The 14,386-nt window shown below is 35.9% G+C and overlaps 1 protein-coding gene across 1 annotated transcript in view; it reads right to left on the reverse strand.

Moving 5' to 3' along the window:
* The window catches only part of LOC137656790 (iron-sulfur cluster transfer protein NUBPL-like), a 127,764-nt gene extending 114,455 nt beyond the window's left edge, over positions 1-13,309 (reverse strand). Inside the window, exon 1 of the mRNA XM_068391086.1 lies at positions 13,182-13,309. The gene's annotated coding sequence lies outside the window, so the exon portion shown is untranslated. The remainder of the gene's footprint in view (positions 1-13,181) is intronic.
* Between the last annotated feature and the right edge of the window lie 1,077 nt (positions 13,310-14,386).

Genomic DNA, 14,386 nt, shown 5'->3' on the forward strand with positions numbered 1-14,386 from the left:
AGGAGTTATTCTATATTCTCTTAGTTAAGGGTGAGGAAAACTGGTAGGGTTTTCCTACATAGAGTGAGGAAAATATGTGGAGGAGTTATTCTATATTATCTCAGAAATACGGAAATATATGAATGCTTATTATAATTTCTCAGAGGTAGAGATAAATCAGATAAACGCTAATTGTCTTCTCTCCCAGTGCGAAAAAGAAGTGAAAGTTCACTGTATAATTTCATGGATAAAATCAAGACAGTTGAATGTTTGTGGGAGTGGTAATCACCATTTTGATAACAGTAATAACCAGAATAATAACTAATAACAGCGAACGATGATCCCTATAGCATAAAATGAATAAAAAAGCAAAAAACATAACAAACTTGAAGGGCACTAAGTAGAGACCATGTCTTCTTCAAATTCTATTGGATTTGTCCTTGGGTCATACACCACATGTCCACCGCGTTTTATTAAAATTGGTTCAGTAATTTACGCATAATGTTGTTCACAAACAAAGAAATAAACTAGCAAAATATTTGCCATTTATTTAACATTGCGATTATTTTCAAAGTACTTCTGCGTATTTATAATTTTATGTACTTTATCCAAACTGTTACAGATTCATCTTTGGGTCATACTCAGCAAGACTATCAAGTTTGGTCAAAATCGGTACAATAGTTTTTGTGTAAAGTTGAAATAAACCTAAAAAACAAACGAAACTGACAGGGCTGATTACAAACCCTTCGCAAAATCTTAACTTTTGGCGAAGGCAAAAAAAAAAAAAAAAATGGTATTAAAGACATTCTAATAGATATCCACCATTTAACACAATGTCACAAAAGAATTCGAATTGACAATATAATGAATGATCAAGAAATTGAAGGGAAAGACCCCGCTCAGCAGAGTGAGCCTGGAAGCCATAGGCTTAATCGGGACGACCCAGTGAATCCCCTCTTGAGGATCCTGGTGGCTCCGAGGAAAATCTAAATCCTGGAAGCCATTACCTTAATCGATACGCTCCACTGGATCCTCTCTCGAGGATCCTGGTGGGTCCGAGGAGAATCCAAATCCTAGAAGCCATTAGCTTAATCGAGACGCTTCAGTGGATCCCCTCTCGAGGATCCTCATGGCTCCGATTAGATTCCAAATCCTGGAACCCATTAGCTTAATTGAGACGCTCCTGTGGATCCCCTCTTGAGGATCCTGATGGCTTCGAGGAGAATTCTAATCCTGGAAGCCATTAGCTTAATGGAGATACTCCAGTGGATCCCCTCTCGAGGATCCTGGTGGCTCCGAGGAGAATCCAGATCTTGGAAGCCATTAGCTTAATTGAGACGCTTCACTGGATCCCTTCTTGAGGATCCAAGTGGCTCCGAGGAGAATCCAATTCCTGGAAGCCATTAGCTTAATCGAGACGCTTCAGTGGATCCCCTCTTGAGGATCCTGGTGGTTCCGAAGAGAATCCAAATCATGGAGACCATTAGCTTAATCGAGATGCTCCAGTGGATCCCCTCTGGAGGATCTTGGTGGCTCCGAGGAGAATCCAAATCCTGGAGGCCATTAACTTAATCAAGACGCTCCAGAGGATCCTGGTGGCTCCGAGGAGGAATCCAAATCCTGGAGACGTGAGCCTTCCAGCGCCACTTAGCAGATAATTAATCCTTGCTTCTCGTTTACCAGATACTATCAGATCATAGAACCATTTAGGAGTTTTCTTCGTATTACTTTTTATGTATTTTTTTATTCTCATAAAGGCCGTATAATGACCGTCGCCCGGCAGTTACCAAACATGGAGGCGCGTCTTTGAAGGTTTTATGTTCGTCTATCGATAATAGAGAATGGATGGATTAGTCATTAACTATCACCAAAACCTTGGCTTATTAGTGACCTCGGTTAACTTATTGGGAGGGGAGGCCGGTGGAATGGACAACCATGGTTATGCAATTCAGTTTAGAAAAAATAGGGGGAAACTACCGCAAAATACCAGGAGATAAATATGGAATAGGTCACTGGGAGTAGGGATATAGGCGCATATATATATATATATATATATATATATATATATATATATATATATATATATATATATATATATATATATATATTATACATATATATATATATATATATATATATATATATATAGGTCACTGGGAGTAGGGATATAGGCGATATATATATATATATATATATATATATATGTGTGTGTGTGTGTATATATATATATATAAATATATATATATATATATATATATATATATATATATATATGTATGTGTATATATATATAAATATACATATATATATATATATATATATATATATTTATATATATATATATATATATATATATATATATATATATATATGTGTATATATATATATATATATATATATATATATATATATATATAATATACTGCATATATTCTTTGTGTGTATGTGAGTATGTAAGAGAGAGACTGACAGACAACATAACACTTCCTTTTTATTTATTTGCTTAACACTTTAGACTCCCTATAATTTCCTTTTCATCTAGTTAATCGATTATAAGTCTTCCTACTAACTCCCCAGCTAAAGTAGGCCAAACCTCTTTTGAAAATTTTATTATTTTATTAACATACCTAATTAGGCCCGTCTTATTCTAATCAAGTTTGAAAGTCAATAATTTACTTATTACAAAATAATAAAAGCTACAAAAATACTAGAAACTACGTTGATATGAAATATTTGGGGGCTGATATTTCAAATAGCTATCAAAAGAACACCATTTGAGCCTAACAAAATACAAATGATTAATCACATAAAAGGTAAGAGGTCACGTGATGTTTCCTCATGTTTATAATGCTTCTAGAGCCCTGGTGAGAGGGGCTACTCCGAGAGGTACACACGGAAAACACAATCACCCACAAATTGCCGAATCTGCCTTGTTGTAGTTAGGAAAGGGTGGGGAGGTGTGGGAAGGGTTGAATATGTGTGTATGCGCGTGTGCCTGTATCTAACTAAATATTTAGCCGTCATTTTGACCGGTCGCGTATACTAGTATTATGATAACAATAACGATCAGTACCTTTAATTACATAAATTAAATCAATAATTAAAATGAATTTTCTTCCATATAAGATTAGTAGTTGATAACACAATAACTTATTATCAATATTATTCTTCTTCTTCTTCTTCTTCTTCTTCTTCTTCTTCTTCTTCTTCTTCTTCTTCTTCTTCTTATTATTATTATTATTATAATTATTATTATTATCATTATGATTATCATTATTATTATCATTATTATTATTATACTAGCTAAGCTACAACCCCATTTTGAAAAGCAGGATGCTATAAAGCCCAAGGACTCCAACAGGGAAAAATAGCCCAATGAGGAAAGGAAACAAGGAAAAGCACTACGACAAGAGAAGTAATAACAATCAAAATAAAAAACATTTTAAGAAGAGTAACATTGCAAATCAACAAACATTCACTTTGCAACAGAAGACGAGAGGCCATCGTCGAAAATGAAGATGCAATCTGCTACCGGCAAAATAACAAATTGGTGCCATTCGTTGGGGAAATTAACGCTGACGTGTTGATACAAGTTCAGATAATTGTGAAGAGTGGATGCTTTAAAGAGAGATGTTGATGGAATCTTAAAAAGATTATTGGTTTTTTTTTTAAGAGGAAATTAATTTCTCTCTTGTGTTGTTTTTTTCAAAAGAGAGAATTGATTTCTCATTTGTGTTTTTTTTAGAGGAAATTAATTTTTCTTGTGTTTTTCTAAGAGGAAATTAATTTATCTCTTGTGTTTTTTTAGAGGAAATTAATTTCTCTCCTGTGTTTTTTTAAAGAGGAAATTAATTTCTCATGTGTTTTTTTAAAGAGGAAATTAATTTCTCTCTTGTGTTTTTTTAAAGAGGAAATTAATTCCTTTCTTGTGTTATTTAAAAAAGGAAATTAATTTCTCTCTTGTGTTTTTTAGATGAAATAAATTTCTCTCTTGTAATTTTATTTAAGAGGAAGTTAGTTTCTCTCTTGTGTTTTTTTAAAGAGGAAATTAATTTCTCTCTTGTGTTTTTTAAAGAAGAAATTAATTTATCTTGTGTTTTTTTAAAGAGGAAATTAATTTCTCTCTTGTTTTTTTAAGAGGAAATTAATTTCTCTCTCGTGTTTTTTTCTTTAGAGAGAAAATTAATTTCTCTCTTGTGTTGACTGGGTAACTAAAGAGATAACATTATGATTGGGATATTGTCGGTTCTGATAATGTCGAAGAGGATTGCTTGAGAAATATGTTGTTTTCTGTTAGGAATTATATCTTATTAGCTCCGCCAGCGAAGTTGGAGGGAGGTTATGTTTTACACACTGTTTGTTTGTTTGTTTTTGTGTGTTTACTTCTTTGTGAACTTGTGTGTATTTGTGTCTTTGTGAACAGATTCATGGTCACAATTTAAATCGTAGAGTAATGAAACTTGCAGGGATTAACTGTTATGTAAAAAGCAGGAAATGATTACATTTTGGAAGGTCAAGGTCAAAGGCCAAGGTTACGGTCAAGCAAAATGTAATCAGCCATAAGTTTGGACATCGTTGGCAGAGAGACTTCAAACTTATTCATATTTGAGTGTATGAAAATCCACACCAATTAATATATGTTAGGGTCAAAGGTCAAGGTCGAAAAATAACCTGCCTCGGCGGAGGTCTGCGCTCTACTGAGTGCCCTTCTAGTTTTTGTTGTTTTGTTTCTTATCTGGTATTATACAGTGAAAGACTGAGGATGTAATTTCTAGATCACAATAAATTTAAATTATTTTTTAGTATATCAGTAAAAAATTAATTTAGACGACTAAAAAGTTTTGGTAAGCAATAAATTTAAATTAATTTTTAGTATATCAGTAAAATATTAATTTAGACGACTAATAAGTTTTGGTAAGCAATAAATTTAAATTAATTTTAGTATAATATCAGTAGAAAATTAATTGAGATGCCTACTGAGTTTTGGTGAGCAATAAATTTAAATCAATTTTTAGTACAAAATAAGTAAAAATCAATTGAGACGACTACTTAGTTTTGGTAAACAATAAACTTAAATTAATCTTTAACATATCAGTAGAAAATTGATTGAAATGTCTAATAAGCTTTGGTGAACAATAAATTTTGAAGAATTTTTAATATATCAGTAGTGATTAAATTTCAGTCAGTAAAAGAAATTACTCTTAAATTTAAACATAAACTTTAGTGAGATCAATGTTAAATTTCATGATTGCTAAGTAAAAAAAAAGAAAAAAAAAGTTAAATATCAATATCAACAACGTAACAGGACCCATATATTTTAGCAGAGAATCTGGTAAAATTAAAAGTTAGGGTATGATTTGATAGAACTGTTGTTAAAAAGTTGTTATTATTATTATTATCATTATTATTATTATTATTATTATTAGTAGTAGTAGTAGTAGTAGTAGTAGTTGTAGTAGTAGTAGTAGTAGTACCAGCTAAGCTACAACCCTAGGTGGAAAGGAATGTTTAATAATTTGATAGAAATGTTGTTAAAAAGTTGTTATTATTATTATTATTATTATTATTATTATTATTACTAATTTTTAATATTAATTATTAATTATTATCATTATTATTATTAGTAGTAGTAGTAGTAGTAGTAGTAGTAGTAGTAGTAGTACCAGCTAAGCTACAACCCTAGTTGGAAAGGAATGGTGCTGTAAGCCCAAGGGCTCTAACAGGGAAAAATAGCCCAGTGAGGAAAGGAAACAAGGTAATAAATAGACTTCAAGAGAAGCAATGGTTAATCTGAAATATTTTTAAGATCAGATCATAACAGAAAATTTGATAAAAAAATATAAATAAATCCCAGAATAAATGACTTGGAATAAAAAACAAATAAAACATCAATCTCATGATCACTTAATAATATATTAAACAGGCGTCGCACCACCGAGGGTCAGCGGCACCGAAATGAAATAAAGGCATGGGGGAACTGAGAATATTTATGACGAGCAGCAATAATTAATGATAATGGTCTCGAAACGTCTAATTATGACCACGCCCCAAACTTTTGAATTCGGTGAAATCTTGATGAGAGAAGGTGATCATTATCAGTTATTAGCTCAAGATCGGGAGCTATCTACGTATTATCATTATCATTATCATTAACGTTGTTGTTGTTGTTGCTATTATTATCGTTGTTGTTGTTGTTACTAGGTGTTGGAAAAGCAGGATGCCATAAGCATAAGGGCTCCAACAGGGAAAACAGCCCAGTAAGGAAAGAAAATAAGGAAACAAATACAAAAGTGTGCCTAAATGTACCCTCAAGCAATAGAACTCTACCCCCAGACAGTGGAAGACCATGGTACAGAGACTATGGCACTACCCAAGACTGTTATTATCTTTAGTAGTAGTAGTAGTAGTAGCTATACTATAACCCTAGTTAGAAAAGCTGGATGCTATAATACCAAGGGCCAACCGGGAAAACAGCCCAGTAAGGAAAGGAAATAGGGAAACAAATAGAACAGTGTGCCCGAGAGTTCCCTCAAGCAAGCGAACTCTAGCTCAAGACAATGGAAGGCTATGGTACAGAGGCTATGGCACTACCCAAGACTATTAGCAGTAGTAGCTATGCTATAACCCTAGTTAGATAAGCTGGATGCTATAGTAACAAGGGCTCCAACAGGGAAAATAACCCAGTAAGGAAAGGAAATAAGGAAATAAATAGAACCGTGTACCCGAGAGAACCCTCAAGCAAGAGAACTTTAGCCCAAGACAATGGAAGGCTATGGTACAGAGGCTCCAGAAGTTATTACTATGAAGGGCAGTTTTCCCTTCAGTTCAAATCTGAGATCAAAGTGATACTTGGAGGGTGCCTTTTTAACATCTGTGAAAAAGAGACATATTGAAAAACATGTATCTGTCAGTTGTGATTACTCGTTTTACATCAGAATGATGCGATAAAAGAGTCAATTAAGGTAATAATCATCAATGGTCCTTTAAATTATTTTATTTAATAGACTGAAGGAGTACGAATCAAAGAAATATCTCAGTAACAAAAGGGAGAGAGAGAGAGAGAGAGAGAGAGAGAGAGAGAGAGAGAGAGAGAGAGAGAGAGAGAGAGAGAGAGAGAGATGCTAATTCAAGAAATATCTGAGTAATGAAAATCTGAGAGAGAGAGAGAGAGAGAGAGAGAGAGAGAGAGAGAGAGAGAGAGAGAGAGAGAGAGACTCAGGAAATAGCTAAGCAATGAAAACTTGAGAGAGAGAGAGAGAGAGAGAGAGAGAGAGAGAGAGAGAGAGAGAGAGAGAGAGAGAGAGAGAGAGAGAGGAAGCGGGTGGGAGGGGAATTCCACACATTTGACAAACCGCTACTATAACCTTGATATATGGCGCTTATTAAAAGGCCCGTAGTCTTATCAAGCGAGATATATTAGCCCTCCACAATTCCTCACAAGGCCTGACCATGACTGTGCATCATGCCATGTGGCCCTCAGCTTGAGAAATGGTGCTCAGAGACGCCATAAAATTGGCGAATAAATGGTCCGTGCCATTAACGGGTACACAGCTAATCTCTGCAATGTCTTCATTTATCGAAGGCAGTTTATATGAATTGGCCGACGTGGGGCCGAACTTAGTAGCCACTGGCTTCGAGCCATTTGTCTGGGGGAATACGTCATCGATAATTGAACAGCGGAGTTCGATAGCTTCTTGGTACTAGGGTTGTGTAGTGGCCGATGTGGTAGCGTCCCTGATTGCTGGAAGCCACACTGGGGTTCGAGTCCCGCTCAAACTCGTTAGTTTCTTTGGTCGCTGCAACCTTACCATCCTTGTGAGCTAAGGATTGGGGGTTTGGGGGAGCCTATAGGTCTATCTGCTGAGACATCAGCCGCCATTACCTGGCCCTCCTTGGTCCTAGAATGTGGTAACGTCCCTGACTGGTGAACGCCAAACTGGGCTTCGAGTCCTGCTCAAACTCGTTAGTTTCTTTGGTCGCTGCAACCTTGCCATCCTTGTGAGCTAAGAATGGGGTGAACCTATAGGTCTATCTGCTGAGACATCAGCAGCCTTTGCCTGACCCTCTTTGGTCCTAGCATGTGGTAACGTCCTTGACTGGTGAACACCGCCAGACTGGGGTTCGAGTCCCGCTCAAACTCCCTAGTTCCTTTGGTCGTTGCAACCTTACCGATGAGGGGTTTAGAGGAGCCTATAGGTCTATCTGCTGAGTCATCCGCAACCAATTGCCTGGCCCTCCTTGGTCCTAGCTTGGGTGGAGAGGAGGCTCGGGCGCTGATCATAATTATGTGTATTAGTTCAGTCTCTAGGGCATTGTCCTGCTCGATAGGGCCATTCATGAGCGGTCTTTAAACCTTTAATAGAATCCACCAGTTGCAGACGCAATATTCAATTTGATTACTCGTGTAAGCGACCCGTCAAAAATAGACCGCTAAATATTTAGATAGATATGCACAAACACAGATCCAACCCTCCCCACCCCTCTCTTTCCTAACTACAACGAGGCAATTTCGGCAATTAGTAAGGGATTGTGGCTCCCGAGTGTACCTCTCGGTATAACCCTCTTACCAGGGTAGGACTAAACCCTCTCCTACCAAAGGGACGGGGAATGACCCAATAGTCATATGTTTGGTAATGCCACACAGCGTGACAGAAAATTAATATATTCATACTTATATATATATATATATATATATATATATTATATATATATATATATATATACATATATATATATATATGTGTGTGTGTGTGTCACACATTTGCACATTATCATATAGCAGAGATTTTATTTGTGGTTATTAGCCTACTTTTAGTCGCATACATAGGCCTAGTTTTGAGGCAAAGTATATAGGCCTATCTATTGCATTTTTTTTAATAAAGACCAAATAACGTTGAAAATTCACAGTTTCCAAAAGACATTTTTTTCTAATATATTTCCCTTTTTAGTTAAATTACGAACCAATGTCTATGCATTTTTGGCGTAAAAATAATAATAATAATAATAAAACCGTATTACTATTTCATTTAAAATTACTTTTGTTCCGAGGGCAATATTGTTTACACAAAAAAAAAAAAAAAAAAAAAAAAAAAAAAAAAACATGTTATTTTTCAATATAAAAAGTATCTTTAATATTACAATTATATTGATTCTGAAAGCAAGTTCTTCAATAAGATACTATTGAAAATCAGAAAAAGTATCGTTATTGTTACAATAATATTGATTCTGAAAGAAAGTTCCTCACTACGATAGTTTTGAAATTTAGAAAAAAAAATATCGTTATTATTACAATAATATTGATTCTGAAAGAAAGTTCTTCAATAAGATACTTTTGAAATTTAGAAAAAAAAGTACCGTTATCATTACAATAATAGTGATTCTGAAAGAAAGTTCTTTACTACGATACTTTCGAAATAATTTTTTTTTTTAAATCGCAAATGGCGAGTGTTTTTATTGTATTTTTCTACATTTTTTCGATATCTTTTTTCTTACATTTCTTGAACAAATAAAGATTTCCCAATTTTCTTATTTCTGTTCAGCTATGTTTTAGTTTTAAAAAATATTTTTGTGAGCATTGTATTTAAAAATTATTGTTTTAAGAATACTTTTTTAACGTATTTATGGTCAAGCAATTTATGTATATGTATCTATAGCAGGGTATGGCCCACAATCTCTCCAAATGAGTTTCAACCACAGACAAAATTCGGCCGTTCCTGTTGGGTCAGCGGATTTAAATCAAGGCCCAACCACACAGTCTGATTTGGATAGGGACTAGGCCTATGTGCTGTATAAGCAACTATCCAACCCTAAAACAGTGCTTAACATTGCTACGTACAATGTAAGAACCCTCTCTGAAGAAATACACCTGAGTAGCCTGGAAACAGAGATTATGAACATCAATTGGGATATTATCGGAATCTCCGAGATGAGAAAACCAGGTGAGAAAATCCAAATGCTTAAAAGCGGACACTTGCCTTACAACAGTGGCAAGGAAAGCAAGCAAAATGGTGTTGGATTTCTCATAAACAAAAACTTACGCAGCAACATTGAGAAGTTCACAGCCACATCAGACAGAGTTGCTGGTGTCACTCTTAGAATTTCAAAGCGGTACAGAATAACTATCATACAGGTATATGCTCCCACGTCATTGTCATCCCAAGAGGAACTGGATAACTTTTATGAAGACCTATATACCACTCTAAATAACAACAAAGCCCATTACATCATCATAATGGGGGATTTCAATGCTAAAATTGGAAAAGGGAATGAGGATTGCGTTGGCAAATTCGGATATGGGGAGAGAAATGAAAGGGGAGATGACTTGATAAATTTTGCTGTAGCACATAACTTCAAGGTCATGAACACATTCTTTCAAAAGAGTGAAAACAAGAGATGGACATGGCGAAGCCCAAACCATGAAACACATAATGAAATAGACTACATACTGGTAGACAAACATAATATAGTTAAAAATGTTGATGTCCTGAACCGAGTCAATGTAGGCAGTGATCACAGGATGATAAGATGCAAAGTCCAAATCAACACAAAACAAGAAAGGCAAAAACTATTCTTCTTAAGACCAGAACATATTAAAGTACCTGAAGCTCTCAAACCTACATTTCAGATAGAGTTAAAAAACCGCTACGAGATTCTTGGAAATTTAGAAGGCCAAAACAGTAATGAAACTGATCTTGAAAACTTGAATAATAACATCATTATTCCCCTGAAGGAAGTAGCAAAGAAGTTCCAGGAGACAAAACCCTCTGACAACAGCAAATTCTCGGAAGACACAAAGAACCTCATGAAAAAACGGAGAAATCTCAAGCCCCCATCAACAGTGCGGGAGAAAATTGAAGCAGCAGAACTAAACAAAACTATACAGAAAAAGCAACGAGAAGACCTTCGCATTAGAATGACAAAAATAATTGAAGATGTCATCAAACAAGCCAGAGGGTTTAAAACAGCAAAAAGAAAACTCGGCCAAGGGAAGCTGCAATTCACTGGGGTGCTAGAAGAAGACGGATCCCTTACAACTCACCGTGATGGAGTAGCTAAGCGAGCAAGAGAGTACTACCAAAAGCTTTACTCCTCAGAAAGACCTCGTTACCATCTTCGTGAAAGAGCAAATCAACACCCATCTCATCACTTTCCAGAGATCACAGCAGGCGAGGTGCGACTAGCTGTCAAGCAAATGAAGAAGGGGAAAGCACCGGGACCAGATAACATCATGTTAGACCTAATAGCAGATGCTGATGAGCCAATCCACGTCAGAATGGCGCGACTATTCAATGAATGTCTGAAGAGGAGCAAAACGCCAGAAGAGTGGAATAAAGCTATCCTCATTCTACTCAACAAAAAAGGCGACCCCAGGGACATGAACAACCAATGGCCAATCAGCCTCCTTAATGTTATTTATAAAATTTTCACCAAAGTTATCACCAACCGAATTGTAGGAAAGCTTGATGAAAATCAGCCAAGGGAACAAGCGGGCTTTAGAAGAGGCTACTCCACAACTGACCATCTACAAACAGTAAACCAAATCACTGAGAAAACAAATGAATATAAGATACCACTAATAGTAGCACTTGTAGATCACACCAAAGCATTTGACTCGGTTGAAACTGAGGAGGTCATGTCAACGCTGGAAGAACAGGGAGTTGACTCAGTTTACATTAATGTACTCTGCCACATCTATGACCATGCAACATCATTTATTCGCCTCCACAAGGACTCTGAACCATTCCAACTCAAGAGAGGTGTCAGACAAGGTGACACTAGCTCACCCAAACTGTTTACTGCCTGCCTGGAGAGAGCTTTCCGACAACTCAACTGACAAGAAAAAGGAATAAAAATAGATGGAGAATATCTAAGTCACCTAAGATTTGCTGATGACATCATTTTCATTGCTCAAACCAAAGAAGAGCTTCAACATATGCTCACCGAGCTAAATGAAGCAAGCAAATCAATTGGCCTCCACATGAACTTCCAAAAGACCAAAGTCATGAGCAATAAATATACTGAAAATGCAGATGACATACTTGAAATTGAAAACCAACAAATTGAGGAAGTGGGCCACTACATCTACCTAGGGCAACGAATCTCTCTACATGACGCCTGTAAAGAGAGCGAAATAAAAAGAAGAATAACCCTCGGTTGGCAAGCGTTTGGAAGAGCCAGTACAGTGTTAAAAAATAAGAAGATTCCTATCATCTTAAAAAGGAAAGTCTATGATCAGTTTATCCTCCCCACTGTCACCTATGGGGCCGAAACTTGGAATCTAACAAAAAAGCTTTCCCTTAAATTACGAACAATGCAGAGGGCACATGAGAGAATTATGCTAAATCTAACATGGAAGGATAGAAAAACAGCTAAATGGATACGTCAAAAAACTAAAGTAATGGATATCCTTGAAACCAAAAGCAAGCTCAAATGGAACTGGGCAGGGAACATTGCCAGGATGACAGACAACCGATGGACATCACGAACAACCTTCTGGACACCCCGAGGATACACAAGAAACCGAGGAAGACAAAAAACCTGCTGGCGAGATGACTTAGACCAACATAAGCAACAGTGGCACAGAATAGCTTGCGATAGAAGTCTGTGGAGAAACCTGGGGAAGGCCTACATCCAACAAAGGACTTTTGAAGGCTGAAATGATGATGATGATGATGATGATGATCTATAGCATGCTAATTTCAGTTTATATTCGTGATATGTTTACATTAATTTTCATTACATGCTGTAACTAGAGCAGACCTCCGTCGAGGCAGCTTATTTCTCGACCTTTTGCTCGACCGTGACCTTGACTTTTAACCTTAACATGTAATAATTGGCCTGGATTTTCATACACTAAAATATGAACCAAGTTTGAAGTCTCAGTGACAACGATGTCCAAACTTACGGCTGATTACGTGAATTGTACATTTTGTTTGGCCGAGACCATGACCTTTGCCCTTGATCACCTAAAATTTAATCATTCCCAACTTTTTACATAACAGTTAATCCCTGTAAGCTTCATTACTCTAAGATTAAAACTGTGGCCAGGAAGCTGTCCATAAACAAACATACACAAACAGGGGCGAAAACATAACCTCCTTCCAACTTCGTTAGCGGAAGTAATAATTATTTGAAAATATAGAAATATCAACATCAAATAACACCTGCCATATAATAATAAAGAACCAAAAATCTGCATTTACCTTATATGGTGAGGTGGTCTTGCAAGACTGTAGAACATATGATCTTGATTATCAACATTTTTAATAATGTCCTTCGAATCATCCTTTTTCAGTGAAATACTGTCCGTGTAACACTTTCCTCATAAATCTTTCATTACCATTTTTCCGTTATTCAGAGGCCTATACTTGATAATCCCTTTGAAAATCACATTCTCTTCGCCATAATGTAACAAAACCAGGGTAAGAATCACTATTATTCCATTGAAGGCTACGAATGTTTTTAAAATAACGATCCTTTCTTTGGTGACAGCAAACATATGTCATTATTACCAGAGCTCTTGTCATGTTTATTTGATGAATAAAACCCTACATTTTTCATTGATCCTTGAAGAACCATAAAAATTTCTTTGATTTTCCAAAGGAATAACTAAATACAGAAGTAACATCATCCCTAAGTTCGATAACTGTCATGGCGTCAGGGGAACCTGGACGTCCTAGAGAAACATTTTTCTTTGCTGTCTTTGAGGTTAAACACCAAAGTCCTTCACGTCCTCGCGGACACGAACACACCACTAATGCTTAGGCTCCAATATGGCGATAGTAAGGAGTCTTGATTTAAAATAATACGGGCAAAAACACACAAAAATAATGAAGTTACAAGACCAATTTCCAAAATACGCGGTGATAAGAAGAGTAAGACCGATGTAAACATTACCAGATTGGCTGACGTATCAGTGTTACCAGATGGGGTAGTCTAAAAATCCCAAAAACTCCTGATTAAAAATCCCCAAACCAACCCAAAAGTACCTATTTCCACAAATATATTTTTTCTGATCGTGTAGGCTTTGCTAATAATGAAATTACTCACTATACTTCATGTAATTGCAATTAAACTAATTGCAACACTATGAAAGTTTACTCGTCTTTGTTTCTTCTTCATAGAAATTTTTACAGAATTTTTTCCACCAGACACACAAATTCTCATATATGGGCACAGTGTAAAATCCGGACGTCGGATGCCGTCCGGGAGAATAGAAAATCGCTTGTATCACCGGGAAAGACGCGAAAATACACCTCTTTTTTTTTGTGACTGGTAATGTTCACTGATACTTTCTGTTATTTTCTGAATAAATGCTCGAAAAAATATTGGTTTATTTTCGTGTTATTGAGAATATCACTTAGTACATAGTGTAATGTTGACGTCCGATTGAGATCATTCTCAATAA

This window comes from Palaemon carinicauda, chromosome 17, assembly GCF_036898095.1.
Source record: "Palaemon carinicauda isolate YSFRI2023 chromosome 17, ASM3689809v2, whole genome shotgun sequence".
NCBI lineage: Eukaryota > Metazoa > Arthropoda > Malacostraca > Decapoda > Palaemonidae > Palaemon > Palaemon carinicauda.